Genomic DNA, 22,083 nt, shown 5'->3' on the forward strand with positions numbered 1-22,083 from the left:
ATATATTGAGATTGCTTACAACATTCAGAGTTGTATCTTGGAATGTTAAAGGTTTTGTTAACTATATATAAAGGCAGAACATTTTATCCCACTTGGCTTCCTATAATCCCGATTTAGTCCTTCTTTAAGAAACTCTCCTACAGAATCAGAAGCCTCAAAACTCAAATGCTCTTGGGTAGGTTCAGTTTTTGTCTCACCTCCATTGAAAAAGAAATATGAAACAATTATTTTATATCACAAAAAATTGAAATGCAATGTTGTTACTCAAGACATTGAATCAGATGGTAGATGGATAATTGTTAAATTCCTTATTAACGGTTTCCCACTAACTGTTTTTATTAATGTTTATGGCCCGACCAACCGGAATATACATTTTTTGTGCTAATATATCTAAGAAATGTTTTCAATATAATAATGTTTTTTTCATTCTAGGTAGTGATTGTAATCAGATTCTAGACCCATTGATAGATCCTCAATCTTCAGTTAGATTTTCTCCCCATGAAACTCACAAACAATTCAACTCCACTATTTCCCAAAGTCACCTGGTTGATGCATGGAAACTGTATAATCTGTAACACGTCTGCAAAAGAGTTCTAATTTTATTCCCCTCCACGTTGCTCCCTCACACAATTAGACCTCATTAACCTCATTAACTCTAATATTGAACCTGTTGTTATTTCTGGTCACCCTCTAGTAGTTGCGGTTCTAGAACTTCTCCAAGCATATCTCAGATCCAGTAGGTGGAGGTTTAATAATTCTCTTTTACTTGACCCAGATTTCTCTACTTCCTTTGGTTCTTTTGCCCATGAATTTATTTCCATCCTCACATAATCAAAAGCATCTCCACAACTATTATGGGACTCCTTTAAATCTGCAGCTCAAGCTAATATCATTGATTTTGTTTAAAAAAAGAAGAAACAACTCGCCAAACAACATAAGTCCTTATTATTTACTATTAAATGTCTAGAACGCTAATTTGAAACCTTGGCATCGGAAACTAAACTACAAGAACTTGTTCAAGCTAAATTATATTTTAATAAAATAATTAGATACAATGCGTCATCCATACCACTTTGTGGTACTGCTCTCTATTATGGAGGACGCAATAAGATAAGAAAACTTCTAGCTATTTTAAATAAGCCCGTAAGCAGCGTGCTAATATTGACTCTATTCAATCTTCCACTGGACAACAATTGCTAAAGAATCAAGATATTTTGTAGAAATGTATTAAATTCTGTCAAAATCTATCTACTCCAGAATCTCCTGCACACACGTATTTGATAGACATCACTCCTCCTATCCGCAAAATGTTAATTTTACATCCCTTGAGCATGATCTACAACTTTCAGAAATTCTCAAAGCTTTTAACTCACTCAAAATAGGCAAGACTCTAGGACCAGATGGTATTACGGTGGAGTTTATTTACACCTTTTAAATATTCTACTTCCTAAACTTTTGCAACTTTTTACATTTTTTTTATAAAACTTGTACAGCTCGTGGTACTTTTTAAGAAGCAACTATATGTCTTACCCATAAATATGGTTGGGATCCTTTGCAGTGCAAAAACTATAGGCCTATCTCCTTTGTAAATGTGGACTATAATATCTTTGCCAAGTTACTAGCCTTGCTACTTGAATAACTTTTGCCCAAACTAATAGACAAGGAACAATCTGGATTTGTTAAGTGTAGACTTGCCTCAGTTAACTCAAGAATATTTTTTACTGTGTACACAGTAAAAAAATATTCTTGAGTTAAATAAGGCCTCTTCTCTTTCTTATTTTGGAAAAGGGGGGTGGTGATGGACAGAGTTTCTGAATGATGCAGAATACTCTTACCAAGTCAAGAGATCATGGTTTTAATCCATCACCATTTTTTAGCTCACTGCACCATCCCAGCTCAGAAATTGGCTATATGCAAATTAGTCTGTTCCTGTCCCAGTGCATGATGGGAACAGGGCAAACCAAACTACCAAGCCAATTCTTATACTGGGAAGGAAACAAGCTTCCGGGGACCGGTTTCTGGCATCACAGCCTTCTTCGGCCCGGCTTGCTTGAATCCTGATGGTGCAATGAGCAAGGGACTCACGTCTGAGTATACCCTCCCACACATAGTGTGGATAAGACCGATTTTGGAAAAGGGGGGTGGTGATGGACAGAGTTTCTGAATGATGCAGAATACTCTTACCAAGTCAAGAGATCATGGTTTTAATCCATCACCATTTTTTAGCTCACTGCACCATCCCAGCTCAGAAATTGGCTATATGCAAATTAGTCTGTTCCTGTCCCAGTGCATGATGGGAACAGGGCAAACCAAACTACCAAGCCAATTCTTATACTGGGAAGGAAACAAGCTTCCGGGGACCGGTTTCTGGCATCACAGCCTTCTTCGGCCCGGCTTGCTTGAATCCTGATGGTGCAATGAGCAAGGGACTCACGTCTGAGTATACCCTCCCACACATAGTGTGGATAAAACCGATTTTGGAAAAGGGGGGTGGTGATGGACAGAGTTTCTGAATGATGCAGAATACTCTTACCAAGTCAAGAGATCATGGTTTTAATCCATCACCATTTTTTAGCTCACTGCACCATCCCAGCTCAGAAATTGGCTATATGCAAATTAGTCTGTTCCTGTCCAAGTGCATGATGGGAACAGGGCAAACCAAACTACCAAGCCAATTCTTATACTGGGAAGGAAACAAGCTTCCGGAGACCGGTTTCTGGCATCACAGCCTTCTTCGGCCCGGCTTGCTTGAATCCTGATGGTGCAATGAGCAAGGGACTCACGTCTGAGTATACCCTCCCACACACACGCAAGTCCGTCCGCCATCCTAATCGGCCCCTATGTGTGGGAGGGTATACTCAGATGTGAGTCCCTTGCTCATTGCACCATCAGGATTCAAGCAAGCCGGGCCGAAGAAGGCTGTGATGCCAGAAACCGGTCCCCGGAAGCTTGTTTCCTTCCCAGTATAAGAATTGGCTTGGTAGTTTGGTTTGCCCTGTTCCCATCATGCACTGGGACAGGAACAGACTAATTTGCATATAGCCAGGTTCTGAGCTGGGATGGTGCAGTGAGCTAAAAAACGGTGATGGATTAAAACCATGATCTATTGACTTGGTAAGAGTATTCTGCATCATTCAGAAACTCTGTCCATCACCACCCCCCTTTTCCAAAATCGGTTTTATCCACACTATGTGTGGGAGGGTATACTCAGACGTGAGTCCCTTGCTCATTGCACCATCAGTTTTCAAGCAAGCCGGGCCGAAGAAGGCTGTGATGCCAGAAACCGGTCCCCGGAAGCTTGTTTCCTTCCCAGTATAAGAATTGGCTTGGTATTTTGGTTTGCCCTGTTCCCATCATGCACTGGGACAGGAACAGACTTATTTGCATATAGCCAGGTTCTGAGCTGGGATGGTGCAGTGAGCTAAAAAACGGTGATGGATTAAAACCATGATCTATTGACTTGGTAAGAGTATTCTGCATCATTCAGAAACTCTGTCCATCACCACCCCCCTTTTCCAAAATCGGTTTTATCCACACTATGTGTGGGAGGGTATACTCAGACGTGAGTCCCTTGCTCATTGCACCATCAGGATTCAAGCAAGCCGGGCCGAAAAGGCTGTGATGCCAGAAACCGGTCCCCGGAAGCTTGTTTCCTTCCCAGTATACGAATTGGCTTGGTAGTTTGGTTTGCCCTGTTCCCATCATACACTGGGACAGGAACAGACTAATTTGCATATAGCCAGGTTCTGAGCTGAGATGGTGCAGTGAGCTAAAAAACGGTGATGGATTAAAACCATGATCTATTGACTTGGTAAGAGTATTCTGCATCATTGAGAAACTCTGTCCATCACCACCCCCCTTTTCCAAAATCGGTTTTATCCACACTATGTGTGGGAGGGTATACTCAGACGTCAGTCCCTTGCTCATTGCACCATCAGGATTCAAGCAAGCCGGGCCGAAGAAGGCTGTGATGCCAGAAACCGGTCCCCGGAAGCTTGTTTCATTCCCAGTATAAGAATTGGCTTGGTAGTTTGGTTTGCCCTGTTCCCATCATGCACTGGGACAGGAACAGACTAATTTGCATATAGCCAGGTTCTGAGCTGGGATGGTGCAGTGAGCTAAAAAACGGTGATGGATTAAAACCATGATCTATTGACTTGGTAAGAGTATTCTGCATCATTCAGAAACTCTGTCCATCACCACCCCCCTCTTCCAAAATCGGTTTTATCCACACTATGTGTGGGAGGGTATACTCAGACGTGAGTCCCTTGCTCATTGCACCATCAGGATTCAAGCAAGCCGGGCCGAAGAAGGCTGTGATGCCAGAAACCGGTCCCCGGAAGCTTGTTTCCTTCCCAGTATAAGAATTGGCTTGGTAGTTTGGTTTGCCCTGTTCCCATCATGCACTGGGACAGGAACAGACTAATTTGCATATAGCCAGGTTCTGAGCTGGGATGGTGCAGTGAGCTAAAAAACGGTGATGGATTAAAACCATGATCTATTGACTTGGTAAGAGTATTCTGCATCATTCAGAAACTCTGTCCATCACCACCCCCCCTTTTCCAAAATCGGTTTTATCCACACTATGTGTGGGAGGGTATAGTCAAACGTGAGTCCCTTGCTCATTGCACCATCAGGATTCAAGCAAGCCGGGCCGAAGAAGGCTGTGATGCCAGAAACCGGTCCCCGGAAGCTTGTTTCCTTCCCAGTATAAGAATTGGCTTGGTAGTTTGGTTTGCCCTGTTCCCATCATGCACTGGGACAGGAACAGACTAATTTGCATATAGCCAGGTTCTGAGCTGGGATGGTGCAGTGAGCTAAAAAACGGTGATGGATTAAAACCATGATCTATTGACTTGGTAAGAGTATTCTGCATCATTCAAAAACTCTGTCCATCACCACCCCCCTTTTCCAAAATCTCTTCTCTTTCTTATCCATTGGTTGCTGCTGCTTTTGATGTAGAAAAGGCATTTGACTGAATTGTCTGGGCCTTTTTGCTCAAATGTCTTACTTCGCATGGCTTTGGCCCCAATATTACCTCACTTATATTTCTTGTTTATAAAGCTTCAACAGCTTATGTATTGGCTAACAGACGAATTTCCCAATTTTTTTTCATTAAAACGAGGCGTTCGACTAGGCTGTCTCTTATCTCCCCTGCTATTTGTTTTAACCCTTGAACCTTTTTTGCTCAACATTTGCAATAATAATCTGCTTATGCAGACAGCATTCTTCTTTTTCTCTCCTACACTGATCACGCGATTCCCGTCTTGCTTCATGAAATATCTCAGTTCTCCATAGTATCAGGTCATAAAATAATCTTGTACAAAACAGAAATCTTACCCATTACAAAATGTTGTCTTAAATACTCTTTTGACTCTACTGGCTTTGACTGGATTGTTTCCAAGATTAAATATTTAGGTGTTTGGTTCACCAATTCTATTAAAAATCGGTTACAATACACATGAAAGAAGGAATACATGGAATTGATAAACTATTATCTTCTAGGAATCCTTTATTCCTATCTTAGTGGGTTCATCTTGACTTCATAAAAATGATGATTACATCTATTTTGTTGTATATTTTGTCCATGATTCTGGTATACATTCCTCTTTAAAAAAATTCTAAAGTAGACACTCTTCTCTCTCAATTTGGATCACTGAAATAATATCGAGTGACAAAATATCGACCTTCAAGAATATCGTTGACAAAATATAGACTGTCAAAATATTGACTTTCTATGTACAAACAGGTAAGTACAAAAATATCGAGTTTTAAATATCGTTTACAAAAATATAGTTGTAAAAAATATCGACTTTAATAAAAACAATGTTTAATTACATTAATATAAAAAATTAATTACTAAAATATACTTAACAATACTTAAAATAACTTTTCATAATTAAATAATTAATGAAAGTAAAAAAATAATATTTTTTATTCATATTTACTAAAACATATATATATATAGTAACAAAATTTAATTAAATAATAGCCAATATTATTAACGTACAAATACAAAAGAGTAAAAATTACTATTCCCACTCCAGTGGGTGCAACAGTAGGGAAAGCGTTGGATAGCGTAGGGGTTAAAATTACTATTCCCACTCCAAAGAGTGTAACAGTGGATATATGAGGTTACAACACAACTTTTACAACGCACTACCATTACAACGACATTTTTACAACGCAAAAACTATTACAACGCATGTTTTTACAACGCATGTTTTTACAACGCAGATACCTTTACAACACATACCATTACAACGTAAGTATTGGTAAGTATATAATAATTTTTTTAATTTACATTATTTAAAATTAATTTAATATAATTTCATTTCATTTCATTTCATTAAATTTATTTAATGTAAATTTAATTTTACTTTATTTTTACACTGTACCCCTGTACCCCAAAAACCCAAAACTGACCCTGAACCCTAAAAAAACCCTTTACCCAAAAACCCAAAACTGACCCTGAACCCTAAAAATACCCTTTACCCAAAAACCCAAAACTGACCCTGAACCCTAAAAATACCCCTTTACCCAAAAACTAAAAACTGACCCTGAACCCTAAAAATACCCCTTTACCCAAAAACTAAAAACTGACCCTGAACCCTAAAAATACCCCTTTACCCAAAAACTAAAAACTGACCCTGAACCCTAAAAATACCCCTTTACCCAAAAACTAAAAACTGACCCTGAACCCTAAAAATACCCCTTTACCCAATAATTACAAAAATTTACATTAAAAAAATTATTATATACTTACCAATACTTACGTTGTAATGGTATGCGTTGTAAAGGTATCTGCGTTGTAAAAACATGCCTTGTAAAAACATGCGTTGTAATAGTTTTTGCGTTGTAAAAGTTTTGTTGTAATGGTAGTGCGTTGTAAAAGTTGCGTTGTAAAGGATGTTTCCCGCAACAGTAGGGAAAGCGTTGGATAGCGTAGGGGTTAAAATTACTATTCCCACTCCAGTGGGTGCAAGAGTAGGGAAAGCGTTGGATAGCGTAAGGGTTAAAATTACTATTCCCACTCCAGTGGGTGCAACATTAGAGAAAGTAAATACTTCATATATTAATAAATAAATTACAAAATAATATCAATATAAATGTATTTAAAAATGATTAACTATGTAATATAACATAATAATTGATATATTAAAATTACTAATTAACTATAAATATTTCAATTAGTTACCTATTAATACTAATTTATAACTAATTACCAATTATTTATTTGATAATTAAAAATTAATTTACAATTATTTTATATTAAATACAATTAAATAAATGTTATTATTTCATTAATTATTATTAAATTACTTCCCACTCTATTCCCCTATAAACCCACAACCCGCTACAGGAAATAAATAATTTAATTTAACATAATTAGCAATTAATCAATTAAATTAAATTAATTACCAATTACATTTTAATTAATTAACAAATATTTTTTAATTAACAATTAATTAAATATTACTACCAATTATTAAATTTACATATTTAATTAATTATAATTAAATTACTTCCCACCCTATTCCCCTATAAACCCACAACCCACTACAGGAAATAAATTATTTAAATTTACACAATTAGCAATTAATCAATTAAATTAAATTAATTACCAATTAAATTTTAAATAATTAACAAATATTATTTAATTACCAATTAATTAAATATTACTACCAATTAATGCATTTACATATTTAATTAATTATAATTAAATTACTTCCCACCCTATTCCCCTATAAACCCACAACCCGCTACAGAATAAAATTACACAATAATTTAAAAAAAATCATTAATTAAAAATAATTATAACATAAAATGACACTTTTCACACATATTATAACATGAAAAAACACTATAAATAATTAAATATTATTTAAAAAACGATATTTTTTACTATCTAGATTATATACTTGGATATTTTCACTTTCTATATTATTTACAGTCGATATTACTTCACTTACCTTAAAAACGATATTTTGGCTGTCTATATTCTGTCCTGTCGATATTTTGTCCAAACGATATTTCAAACTCGATATTCTGTCCAAACGATATTTTGGAGTCGATATTATGTCTGTGCACCGTGTCTATCCAATGTTATAGAACAATCGGAACACCTAGAGCCACACCAAGCAGGCTTCCGGCCCGCTCATTCCACCGAGTCAGTAATCCTTACGGTTCTGGACACCTTGAGAGCAAATGCAGACAAGGATGCCCCTCAGGCCCTGGTGCTCCTGGATCTGTCGGCCGCGTTCGACACCGTTGACCATAAAATCCTGGTGGACCGTGTCGAGCAGGCCAGCATACGGGGCTCCGCCTGCAATTGGATCAAGTCTTTCCTTGAAGGTCGAACCCAAGCAGTAAGACTTGCCCACTTTACTGCCTCTAAGATTGTCACTACGTGCGGGGTACCACAGGGTTCGTCCTTATCTCCACACCTGTTTAATCTCTACCTCCTGCCCTTGATTCATTCCTTAAGAGACAGGAAGGTAACAACTTTTAACTATGCTGATGATCTCCGCTTGTTTTCACCTTGGACAACTCCCCAAACTCAGTCCATGAATTCCAAACCACCATGCTCCACATCCAGCGCTGGATGAACCTGAACCACCTTAAACTCAATCCGGGCAAAACCAAACTAGTCTTGCCAGGGAAGAGCCAGATTTCTTGGGGCCCACACTATTGGACGACCAAACTTGGACTCCCCCCCACGCCTTCCCCCTCCGTGAAAAGCCTTGGAGTCACTATAAATGCTGATCTCTCACTCAGAGGAAAAGTAGGGGCAGCGGTCTCTACCTGCTTCTTCCAAATGCGCAAAATCAGGAAGATTGCCCACCTGTTGATCCACTCCACCCTCATACAGGTTGTGATAGCCCTGATACTCTATTGTCTTGATTTCTCTAACTCTGTCTACCTCGGCCTGCCACTGTTTCTACTCAAACGCCTTCAGATAGTACAGAATCAGGCTGCGAGACTAATCCACAAACAACCAAGGTGGCAATCTGCCAGACCCTTGCTATCTAAACTTCCCCTACCTTTAAGCTCAAATGCCAGGGAGGGTGTAGGTTCTCCTATCTTGCCCCTAAATGCTGGAACTCCCTACCAGTAGCAATCCAGTCCCGTAACGACTTGTTGGGGTTCAGAAAAATGCTGAAGACTTGGCTGTTCAAGCAAGCCCTCGCGTAATCCGTCTCCGTCTTGACACTGCCCAAAGTCAGCGCCATGAAACCTCTCGGTGTCCGTGCGCTTTAGAAGTTTCGGTTAATATAACATAGTAAAAAATCGAGAATATCTCTGTGGCATCTTAAGAAAACCAGGACGGAAGGTGGTGCAAATTTTCCTGATTTGGACTTTGTGCAGGTCCATAAAAGTCTACTGCAAATCCATTGGCTGCTTCAAGACAGGACATGTACTTTCGAGAGAAAGATCTGAATATTGTTGACTGTATCAAAATTATTTTACTAGTGGTATATAAGTAGAGTCTATGATGCAGGAGAAAAATGAGATCTGAGGTAGTTACCTGACCACCCATTTTCTAAATATGCTACTGCTGACAAAGCCAAGAGGTGTAGCCATGGAAAGCTAGTGGGATAATTAATTTAAAAAAATGTATTGCAAGCATATGCCACAAAAAACAAAAAATAAGAAAAGAAATATACAGACTAGATTTTGGGGTAATATGTTTGAATCAAAGATGTTAAATTTAAAAATAAATCACAGCTTACTATAATACAACAGTATATTTGCTTTCTAACAGGCAGGTGTATTTCAAACAGGTGCAGACACCCTTTTACGTTTTAGTGCACCTCACAGGAAAATATAGGGCCATATTATCAAGACTGGGCGATAACATTTTCGCCGCTTTATCGGCAGGAAACTGCCGCTAAAGTGGCAATAATCGGCTTGATAATATGCCCTTGTGAATTCCCATAGAAACCCAGGTTGGACATCTAACCTGGGCTTCTATGGGAATTCTCTAGGGCATATTATCAAGCCCATAATCGCCACTTTAGCAGCAGTTTCCTGCCAATAAATCTGCGATAATTTTAGCGCCCAGTCTTGATAATATGCCCCATAATTGTTCTAAGAGCAAAGAAAATATAATTTTGAATTGACTTTAGATTACAGTATGATAAAGTTAAAATAGATAACAATTTTTTTTTTAAAGTATACAAAATGGAAAGTAAAGGTTATTATCATTGTTGATATAGGAAATCATTGACTCAACAGCCTTGGACCTGAAGTGCATTTATTTTTTAGAAAGATGTGCACATGTAATCAGGCAAAATGCCATCACTCACAGTGCAAGTGAGCCAATAGCTAGCGTGTTGACTCATTGACCCACATTGTATGCCGTGATTGATGGGAGCAGAATGTGAATTAATGTTCGTAGGAAGTTTCAGGGAAGGTTGCACAATACCATTGTGCCACAGGTACCTCAGGGTGGAAGCTTTGTACAGTGGCTCCCACTGAAGGACCGCAGAACCTCACAGGAGGGCCACACTGGGTCCCACAGGAGTACTACACTGGCACCTGCTGGAATGCCAAGGTATACAACAAAAATACGTTCTAATTTTAACCTCTTGGGGGGGTCTCTCTCAGTCCCCACAAAAGTACTTGGGGTCAAGGTGTCCCTGCCCTGCCAATTAAACCTCCTTTCAAAAACGATTTTAGGACATTGGTTCTGAGTGCTCGAGTCCTGTAACAGCAGCCACAACATTTTCCTCTTAGTTGTACCCAGGCAATCAGATTGCCCAGTATCGCGGGCCCGGGACAGTCCTATAGTACCGAAATGCCCGACAGGAGAAAAAACTCCTTGGACAATGAAAAGGTCCTATTTTCTTTTTAATTCGCAGCACTGCAAGACCAACTGTCCAGCTATACCTATGTTTATAACTCCTTCATGCCCACTGCCCACCCCAATCACCTCTTTAAATACCAGTTTCTTGAAATCAGAAAAAAATGCTTTTTTGAGTAAAGTTCTAACTTGCTGCCAAATTTTGTCTAAATCCATTTAGGCGTTTGTTCTGTATCAAAGACCTATATTTCCTATAGGAAATCAACGTTTTGAGCCTCACACTTTTTTCTTAGCGGTCACCTCAAAACTTTCCCTTTCCATGAAGGAGCTGAGCTGAATTGACAGTTTATTTTGGAAAGTTCCATGCAGATTCATCAAATGTCACAGAGTTATTTGCAAATAAAAAAAACGCTTTTCTTGTGGATACACTGACCTGACTAGAATTACACAGCGGCCGTCAGTGGTGACTGCCACTGAGTAATATATAGATATCTAAATACCCACAAAATCAGTGGAATGCACGCTGCACCCGACCATGGTGCGTATAGGTGAAAGTGGGCTCTAACTTTACCACTAACTACATTGAAAAGCCTGGCATGAAGATATACACATGCACCGGCACTCAGGGCCATATGTATCAACAACCTGATTTGCGATTCTCAAATAGCGATTTTTTAGAAATCGCTATTTGAGAATCGCAAATAGGAATGTATGTACAAAATCGCAATTTTTTAGCGATTTCTTAGTATTCCTTAATTGCGATTAGCAGATTGCGAATCGCAATTAAGGAATACTTTCCCATTCATTTCTATGGGCCAGGAGGCCCATAGGAATGAATGGGAAGTTATTCTCAATTTGCGATTCGCAATTTGAGAATCGCAAATTGAGAATAATTTCAAGTGTGCAGGGGTGTCCAAAGAACACCCAGTTGCACCCCTTAAATAAGCATGGGTGCACATGTGGCCCTTAGGGCATGTATGTGCTTCACATTGCACTTTGAAAAATGCAAAAAAGTGCATTTTTCAAGGAATTCGCAAATTACCACCAACTTGAAGTTGGTGGTAGTTTGCGATTCCTTAGGGCCAATTTGCATTTTGTTTATGCTTCTTACATTGCATTTACGGAATCGCAAAATTTGCGATTCCTTAAATGCAATTGCAAAATAAGGAATCGCAAATTTTGCAATTCCTTATTTTGCACGTAGATTTCCTTGATACATACCATTTAGCACTAATGCGTTCACAAACGCCGAAATTCTGCGAATTTTGGCGTTTGCGAACACATTAGTGCTTGATACATATGGCCCTCAGTATGCTAAATCTGTTAGATCTCAGTCCTGAGTATAAAAGATTGCAGATTGGTTGAACACAGAACACAATTACTTAACCATGTAGAGTAGATGGTAAAAAACACAAGGGTTTGTTTCAGGGCGTTCTGAGGAAAGTCAGTTGATTTGATGTGGCTTCATCAGTTTTCGGCCTGAGGGCAACACACTATCAACAGGTTCAAGTTAGCAACACGTATTGTGGGTGTAAGGAACCCCTAAAATCTTCCACCCCAAAAGTCATTACAATGACACAATGACTCGCCCACCGGTGGGTGGATCAGGGACAGTGTTAAACCTCAATTTCATGAAATAATATGTCCCAAGATAAGATACCAACCAACATATCAAAAATACAGTTAAATAAGGATAGATAGGCTAAATAAGTGAGTTCTAGGATAGAATTAAAAAATTTAGAAAGATTTATTATAAAAATTCAAACAATACATAATTTGTAAGTTCATGTGCACCTTATTAGATAAAAGGGTAGGGCTCACGCATACCCCAAATGAGGGACCATTTCCTTCCACAACATTACCGGCAGCCACCTTCCAGAATCAGCTGAATAATATCAAGAGGTAAATTCTGATGACCAAGAAACTTAGGCACATTATACCTAGTGGTCCCAATACCTACGCCACAGAATTGGTGAAATTAGCATGTTAAAGTGTCACAAAGAAGATGAAGCATAGAGTAGAAATTCAATCTGCTTTATTAGGATCCACTTACATGACCAGCCCAGCAGCCTCCCATTTCAACTGCTAAAGCTGGAATTCTCCCCTTCTGGAACTTAGCTCCCATACACATTCGAGTGCATGCCAGACATTGGTGCAAATAATAACATAATTTAACACAAAGCAACCACGAGGATGCACCAGCACAAAACTCCTGAATGCGTACCATTAATAAGCATATTTGGAGTAACATTTTGAGAGCAGACAGTATCCTTTAAATGTCTGCATAGGTTCTGCTCATCATACCATCTGATTTACTGTTGCATATTATTATAACAGTCTAAATTTGCTGTGAATAAAGGCCAATAGGCAAGTGATAAATAAAAAAAATGTCCCATGAATGGGTAATAAGTGCTATAAGACAGAAGGCAAAGTATTGCTGCTACAAGTCAACAAGCACGACAGTAAATCTTAAATACACCTTGTAAGAAACTGGAGTATTAGTTAAGGGGGTGAGAAACCCACTTCAAATATTAATCACAATTCTTTTATGGATGAATAACAAAAGCCACTAAATAAATATGTGCACAACCCCCTGGTAGCTATAGCACATAGCAGTCCTGCTTAACTTAGAGACAATGTGTAAAGTATTTTGGGAATACAACAGTAAGTGAAAAGATAACACAAGAAAAATCCTACTCCAATTTAGAAAAACTGAGAATATTTCAATAAATAAAATAATAGCAAAATTACAAGCATCCCATTAGTAGAAATGGAGTTATGAATTTTTGAAGTTTGCATTAAAAATAGTGCTAAACAGCACTTAGAGTCAATGCCGGGCAACTGGTTGCGCTGAACTGGAACAACAGTAATATTTAATGCTGATGGAGCGTGGGTGAAATACAAGTACCTGTCACAAAGTTACCTTCTCACTTAAGCCAACTGGATCTGAGGAAGAGCGCTGCAATGGTGGGGAGCCTCTGTCAAAGGTCTTGGAGTCAATCAGAGGCTGCTTGGTGTCAGGCTCAGTAAAGCTGCTGATGAAGGTTGTCAGTGTTGCTCACACGCTGCTTACACCGAGTCGGGTGAAGCCATTGGTTGGGTGCAGTCTGGGGAAACCATTGATTGGGTGACGTTCTGTGTCCTATCCGGTGATGCAGTCAAGGAAGGATGTCTGTGTCGATGCTTGGTGTTGAGTTCGGTGAAGCTTTCAGTTAGGCAGAAAGGAGTACACTGACCAAAGACAAGGGACAGTACTTGTGGGTCATAACACATTCCAACAGAGGCCAGCAGAGGGGAACAGGTCAGGTCCAGTTGGGGGCTGGTCAGTTTGAAAGCAGGAAAAGGTTCTGGAAGCTTGTTGTATCCCTGTAGCTCAAAAAAGTAGGTCAGCCAACTGACCCTTGGAGTCACATCTTGGGTACTGGATTCAAGGCTAACAGGTCCAATCACAGTAGTCCTTCTTCTGATTGTTCTTGGGTCCAGGAGTGTTCTGAGGAGGGTACAGGGGATGCCACATTGAAGCCCAGGACCAGCTCGTGAGTGGGGGCAACCACCGGCCACACCCAAGCCAATGAGGTAGGAGCTTCCTGAGGTGTCCCTACTCACTTTTGCAGCACTTCCTGTGTATTGCATTTTAAACTATCCCACAGGTCCCCTTGCTACATAAATCCAAGATGGCATGACTTTCTTTCCTTTTTTAGAGCACCCTGGGCACACCCAGAAGTGTGACTATGATGATGGGCAAACCCTCCAGTGTGGTCACCCCAAACAAGTTTTGGGGCAGCCCGGTGTCAGGTTCATCAGCTGTGTCAGGATAGGCCCCTCTGTAGTGTAACAAATCCTTGGTCAAGGGAAGGCCAACACTGCACACTCCCAATACCTTTTGTCCTTTATTTGGGATCAATACACAGTTCACCACAGGGTAGACATCAGCAGTCAGGTGACATTTGAATGCTGGCAGAAACACCTCCAGGGGTTTATTCAGGGAGAGTTCACTTTTCTAAAAGTACCTTTTCCAACATAGTCAAAATTCCACTGTACCATTAAATTATATTTTGAATAACTATCAAAATGAATTCATGTATTATATTCTTAGCTGTTTTCAACCAAAATGATCATTGATAGGTGTTATGATGTGATCCAGCAATTTTCCTATGGTGCAGCTAATCTTGCCACAGTGAAAAGGGATTTTGAGGCCTTTTCACTTTCAGGACATGTGCAGCATCCATCTCCTACTTTGAAATACCTAGCACCCTGCCTTATTGGCCAATAGGCCTACTGTAGAGGTGACTTATAAATATTGAAAAGGAATGTGTAGGCCTATCAAAAGGGAGGTTTTGACTGGTTGAGTAAGCAGTTTAAAAACTTCAGAGCCAGGCTGCCGAGGCCTCCCTGAAGGCGTGCTTTTCAGTGTTAATGTAGTGGGTGGTACAATGATTGCTGCAATCTACTAGTATCATTTAATTTACAGGTCCATGCGGTTCCATATACTGAGTACCTATCAGTACTTTACTACTGGTTAGCAGAAGTAAAGTGTGAATAGTTCTAATGCCAACAAAACAGTTCCCGCATAAATCTGAGGGGATACCATGCAAAAGATGGTAATTTCCAACACACCTACACATTTTCACTACCCATAAAGCACCATACAAACTGCAATGTTTTCTTTACAACATACACACTTCATACCACCAACATAAGAGCCAAGCTAGACACGTGTATTGGGCACTATGTCTTCTCTACTCTGAAACCCAATGGACATACCCTCCATAGCATTAATAATGCTCCAGCCTATCCTGAATGACAGGAGACACCAATGAACCATCCCAGAGCACAACAAGACCATTCCAATGGCAGACTGTGAACAAATTGGTCCAGATGTGCACTGTTAACAGAGGACAGTTATGTCCTACATGGCATTATACTGGACTCTTCGCTCACGATGGACCTCCAAATAAACACAGTTTCCTCAGCCTGCTTTCACACACCTGCTCCAAAAGACTTTCAGATAGATCCCCACAGAATCCAGAAGGGTGGTCACCCATGCATTCATCACCAGCAGACTCGACTACGGCAACGCACTCTATGCTGGCGTCACCCAGAAAGATTTCAATAAACTACAGAATGTCCACAACGCCACCTCTAGACTGGTCCTTAACATTTTTCGCTGCAGCCACATCACACAACACCTCTGACACCTCACTGGCTCTCAGTCAACGAGAGTCACTTTCAGGCTCCTCACTCATGCCTACAAAGCCCTACACAACAAAGAACCAGTGTACCTGAAGCACAGCCTCACATTCCAGGTACCCACCAGACAACTCCGATCCTCCCAACTCGCCCTTGCTTCCATCCCCAGGATCACAAGACCAGAACCGGAGGAAGATCGTTCTACTACCTCGCCATCAAGACATGGAACTCCACCTCAGGCGATCAGCGTCACTGATGCAATTCAGGAAGAACCTCAAGATCTGGCCCTTTGAATGATCCTGCAATGAGTCCATCACGCAGCCCCCCACTACCCGTGCCTTGAGACCCTCACAGGTGAGTAGCTGCGCTTTACAAGCCCCTCCTTTATTGATTGATAAATTGTTCTTTCCCAAATTTGAAGAAATCAAACCCAGGTTTTCCCTTTGCCAGGTTCTTTGGATCTCCCAAAGTCTTTTAATCATTTTATAGATATCTGTTTCAGGTTTTTCCTTCACCAAGTAGCTGCATTTCCATAATAAAGTACTTTCCTGATTTTACAAAAAGAGTAGAAAGTGTGTAATGCCCCTCCTACAAAGTCTATATCCTTCCTAGGCCTCGGCTTGAGTCCTTTTCTTTTAAACTTAGATCCTTCTGGCTTGAAAGGTATCCTGAAGCAAGAAGGATCCTTGATTTGTATTGGGAAGGAAAGTCCTGCATCTGGTTGATAGAGATGCTCCACCCTTCTTTCCCTAGGCTCAACGCGGGGGGCGTGTGTGTGTTCTTGAAGTGGCAGTGATGGAGTTTTCTCCTGGTTTCACAACAGTGAAAGATGAATATACTTTGGGAAATGTGTGGGTTGGAATAGAATAACCACGTTGGAGAAAATTATAACTTACCTCTAATCTACCTACAAGGGTCACTAGACTTGTACTGGGGCGCATAAGTCGTTAGGGCATATGGCACAGGTGACCAATCAAATAGATGCAACCTGGGGGTCTTAAATAAGGTATGACCAGTGTGTTAGACCTTAGTTTGTTGCACAGAAGCACCAATTAACATAACTACATAAATCTAAAAAATCTCCAACTGAGCATAACCATTAAGTGCATTAACTAAACAATAGTGTTTATCAAAGTTTGAAAAAGGCACTGTGTTCTTTATTTTTGTAATTTTGCATTTGTTTTTTCTCTTCTCTTAGACTTTTAACTTGTGTGTCAATTTCGCCTCCTAGTATTATTGGTCCCAGTCTTCTTGTTGCAGAGCTGGTGTCGAATAGCTGTCCAGACTTATTGGGTTGACCAATTCAGTAAGACACATGACACTGTTACCACTGCTGCAATGCCTTAAAACCTCAGAGCACCAGTACTAAGTACCCTAATTATGTATTATGCGTATAAATATATGATTAACTGGGATTGTGCTTCTGAGCATTAGGAGATTGTACACATATTAAACCCCTAACCACACCTTCATAAAAGAGACCTTATTGTGATCTAACTATAGATTCTCTAGTCCAAGAAGGGTACTATGTTATGAATATGCACAATTAGAGAAGAAACATGTTTGTGGCCTGGGTCAGTCTGACTTAACTTCCATCAAATATTGAGTCAAAGACAGGCTCAAAAAGTATATATATTTGCAATGTTCTATGAAAGCAAATTAGAGCTTATACTCAACTTTATATTCATACTTCTTACATTAACATATTAATGGAGTTGTCAGCCTCTTCTCATTCTGGTAATTGAACTGTTGGAACTCAGCATTACAAAGTAAGCTAACATAGTTTCAGCTGAGGCCTCAGTTACCCACAAATGGTAACCTGAAATATTTGGGTCAACATTAAACTATGGTATACTCCCAAGTGAAGGAGGTGATATACTCTACATACATTGTTGGTTTCACCAATGAAAATAAAGGAATCAATTGTAAACTGCAGCCTGTCCTTTTGGAGTCTTTGTGTTCTGAAGGAGGTGATATACTCTGCATATATTTTTGGTTTTAGAGAAAATAAGGGTAGGTGGGCTTTATTTAATATTGATTGTTTATTTTAAAAATGTTCATCAATGTTCAGACAGAGTTTATAAACTGTAATGAAGCATTATTGGACAATGAGGACCTTCAATCCAGGAACTCCAAACCAAGGATCGTGGAGTAGCTGAAAACACAAGGGAAGACAGTGATTGATGGTTATCAGGTTTATCGATGTAGGGAAAGCCTGAAATGTTCTGCTGGTTACAAATATAATTGCCACCGTCTTTTAAATTTTCTAGTTAATACTATCCAATGTGTGTTCACCAGGATAGGGTTTTAATTTGACTTGAAAATATATTCCTAGTTTCCTAGTATTCTTGAGTGTGTCTATTCAAGATGAAAGAGGGTTTGGGTTCCAATAACTATTCCGATGGCTTTCAAATGCCTGGTCAGTACCTAATAAGCACCTTACTCAAGTAATGCTCAGTAGGTTGCGGGAAGTTGCAGTTCTGCAGGTCCTCCATCTCATGTTGGTACATAAACTAAATATTTAGGGCCTCATTTAGGGTTTTTTGGCATAGGGCAGTGCAGCAATTCACCTTGCTGTCCAGCCGTATGGCAAAGCGAAAGAGCAGGAATGCGCTGTATTTATCGAATAAAGTACATTCCTGTCATTTCTCGCGCTGGGGCCGTTCCAGAAACCTGACACTAATGCAAGCACCCTTGCACCATGGTGAAAGGTTGCCTGTGTTGTCAGCAGGATTGTTTTTGTGCAGGAAGGGGTACTTTCCTGCACAAAAACAATCCTGGGAGGCTATTTCTATGTGTGCTGCACATAGAAAGAAGAACACATTTGGAGAAATAACGTAATTTCTCCTTGTTGACCATCCCCTGGGGAGGAATAAGGTTTGGGCGCATCCCCAGGTTTACATGGTTTTGTAAACCTGGGTAAGCGTCAAAATTTATGGGTATTGTGTTGGAATACCCACGGCAACACCCATGGAATGCATTCCATGGGTGTTCATAATGCAAGAAGGTTATCCTATGATGAAGCATGCCACCTTCGGGTAGGTGAGGGAAACAGTTCATTTAAAACTGACACTCATGTAGTACTCTTCCATATCTTGTAGCCCCAGGGCTTTTTCTTTCATGTTGTTGGTTCCCTCTCCCAGGACCCATGGCAAAATGTACTTTGTTGTGGAGAACATAGTGACAGGACCCACGGTGATTTGTTGTGCCTATGGCTGGCTGCCGGGAGTTATGGCTGCTCGCAGCTCCGCTTGAAGGGAAACATTTATCCAAACTTGGAAGTGTGCCAGCTTCCTGGGTCACAACCTTTTGTCTTTGGGGGGCGGGGGGATAGCGATCCTGTACTCGTGCAGGCGCCACTTCGCACCTGGAGGTCTCATTCGGACAGACAAAACTAAGTAGCTCTTTCATTCTGCTTTAGGTGGTTTTGTCAGTCTCATCAATGTGGTACCAGCAGGGGCAACATGTACAGTTGGCTGGTGTAGTTGAGTGACTGAGGGGCTGGGTCATGAGGCGTAGTCAAAGACTTGTGATTGCTCGACCATTGCAACTGTTGAGGGTATGCAATATTGGGAAATGTGGTTTTAGAATATAGGTTAATTTTGTTCTGCTGCTAATAAAAAAGTTTGACAACTGCATATAACTGTAAAGTGAATATACAATGTGTATCTTATTTTGATTTCAATGTGTGCTGCTCTTGTGCCAAGTAACCCACGAGTGAGCACAGGTTATCGGACACATGTATTGTACTCATCCTATCTATGACAATGGATTCTGACTGGCTTCGATGCATCCCAGCCAGCCAGAATGCTAGGTCTAACAGAAATTGACAAGATATCAGTATTTTTATAGAAAAATGTAAGAAATACATATATAATGCACTTAAAATTGCAAACTGTATTAAAAATAATTATTAACAATGATCAAAAACAATTACAACACATAAAATTAATATATGAACTGAAACACATTAAGATGATTAAAAAATGATATTTTTTACAACTTTATTATAGGAAATTATATTCTTAACAACGATATTACTTAACTAACTGTAAAAGATGATAATGTCTGACCAGGGCAATCAGTGGGGCTGTCATTAACCAATGCAATCCTTAAGATGTACAGAATAAAACTTTTTGGGGGGGGTTCTATGGTCTTGTGACAGCTGCCCTCGCAGAAAGAGTGTATGAATCTATTTATTGTATACAGAATCCCCCTCAGACTTTGCAGATTTTGTCCTAGTTTCAGCACAGGTGAAGACATCTATATAAGTGAAAACCTATGTAAGTTTAGTATTTTTAGACTTGGGAAATCACAGATAAATTGACGTATGAAAGCACCTTCAATTTTCTATCTTTTTATGAGCTGTCAGGGTGTACAGGAGAACGAGACCTGATTTAATGTTTTAATGTTCACAGTTTTATGAGTAAACATATTCGTTGTTTTGATTATCCATGAATATTATATTACTGGCTTTGATTTGTATTCTTTTATGATGATTTTATTTACTGAATAAAGATTTATATTGATTGACCTTCAACAAAGTGGGCCTCAATCACAAAGGTAAATTTAGTCGCAAACACATCTATACCACCAACTTCACATTTTTTACTCCTGCCAGGAATCCACAAAGGACTTCTTGGCCGGCATAAATGGTATACATGCTGACATCTCAAACTCATAACCCCCCAAACTAGGGATATCAAAGAATTGCTTTGGAATTTTGGGAATGCTCCAATCATGCAAGTGGGCAGTCCCAATCTCCGACCCCCCACTTAACCACCCTGGAAATGGTTAGAGATTTACTCCAGACAAGAATTGCTTTAGTTTCCTTTCCATGATGGAAAGGGGAACAGATTACCCCCCACATTTCCCCACTGATAAAAAAAGTGTGCATTTGCAAAGGGGGCTCCATTGCCCCAGTGTGGACTTCTCCGCTATGGACAACTCAGCACAGTGGTAACAGGATAGAGCAGGAAGAACCACTTGACATTCCCTGTGGTACTTCAGGAAATCTGCACATGGCACCACTTTCAAGGCATGCTATTGGGAATAAAGGTGAATACCAAAAGGTAGTCAACTCATTATACATGTATATGTAGACATAAATCTACAGGTACAGACTGACTACTTTTTTATGAAAACATTTCTGTATGTGTCCCAAATCTTCATTGCCTTTAGCCGTTATCCTTCCCGGTAATCTCTGCAAATTCAGGTATTTTGACAAAATATAGAGTTTTTAATATCGGGAGACAGAAATATCAGAAAACAATTATTGTGATACAAAAATATCAATATGCAGAAATATTGTTGTCAAGATTATCATCTTTTACAGTTAAGTAATATCGTTCTTAAGAATATAATTTCCTATAATAAAGTTGTAAAAAATATCATTTTTTAACCATCTTGATGTGTTTCAGTTCATATATTAATTTTATGTGTTGTAGTTGTTTTTTATCATTGTTAATATTTATTTTTAATACAGTTTGCAATTTTAAGTGACTTAATTTTTAATATAATTACTAATAGTAGTTTAAAGTGTAGTAGCTTGTTGCTAGGTTTGTGGGGGTATAGGATGGGAAGGTTATGGAGAAATAAGTAGTTAACAATTCATTACTAATGTATTATTAATAATGTAATTGATTATTAATTATGTAAATTGTGTAATAATTCTTATTTTTTTAGTTCTCTTTTAGGTGCAGGCTGCTGGGTTTGGAGGGGTATATGGTGGGAAGTTAACTTATAATTAGTTACCAAATATTAATTAATGTATTATTAATTATTTAATTGGTTATTCATTATGTAAAATGTGTAATAACTTTTTATTTGTGTAATATTTTAGGTGTGGGATGTTGGGTTCGTGGGGATATAGGGTGGGGAGTTAAATATGAATTAACTAACAATGAATTATTTATTATTTATTATGTAATGGACAATTTATTGGCTACATTATGTACTACTGATTCATTTTAGTTATATTTTAGTTGAGGGTTGCTATGTTTGTAGGGGTATAGGTTGGGATGGTAATTAGGCTATCATTAATAAACAAATAATTAATTGGGGTTTTTAAAAATATTTTTATTGAG

The sequence above is a fragment of the Lissotriton helveticus genome, chromosome 2_2, assembly GCF_964261635.1.
Source record: "Lissotriton helveticus chromosome 2_2, aLisHel1.1, whole genome shotgun sequence".
Lineage (NCBI taxonomy): Eukaryota > Metazoa > Chordata > Amphibia > Caudata > Salamandridae > Lissotriton > Lissotriton helveticus.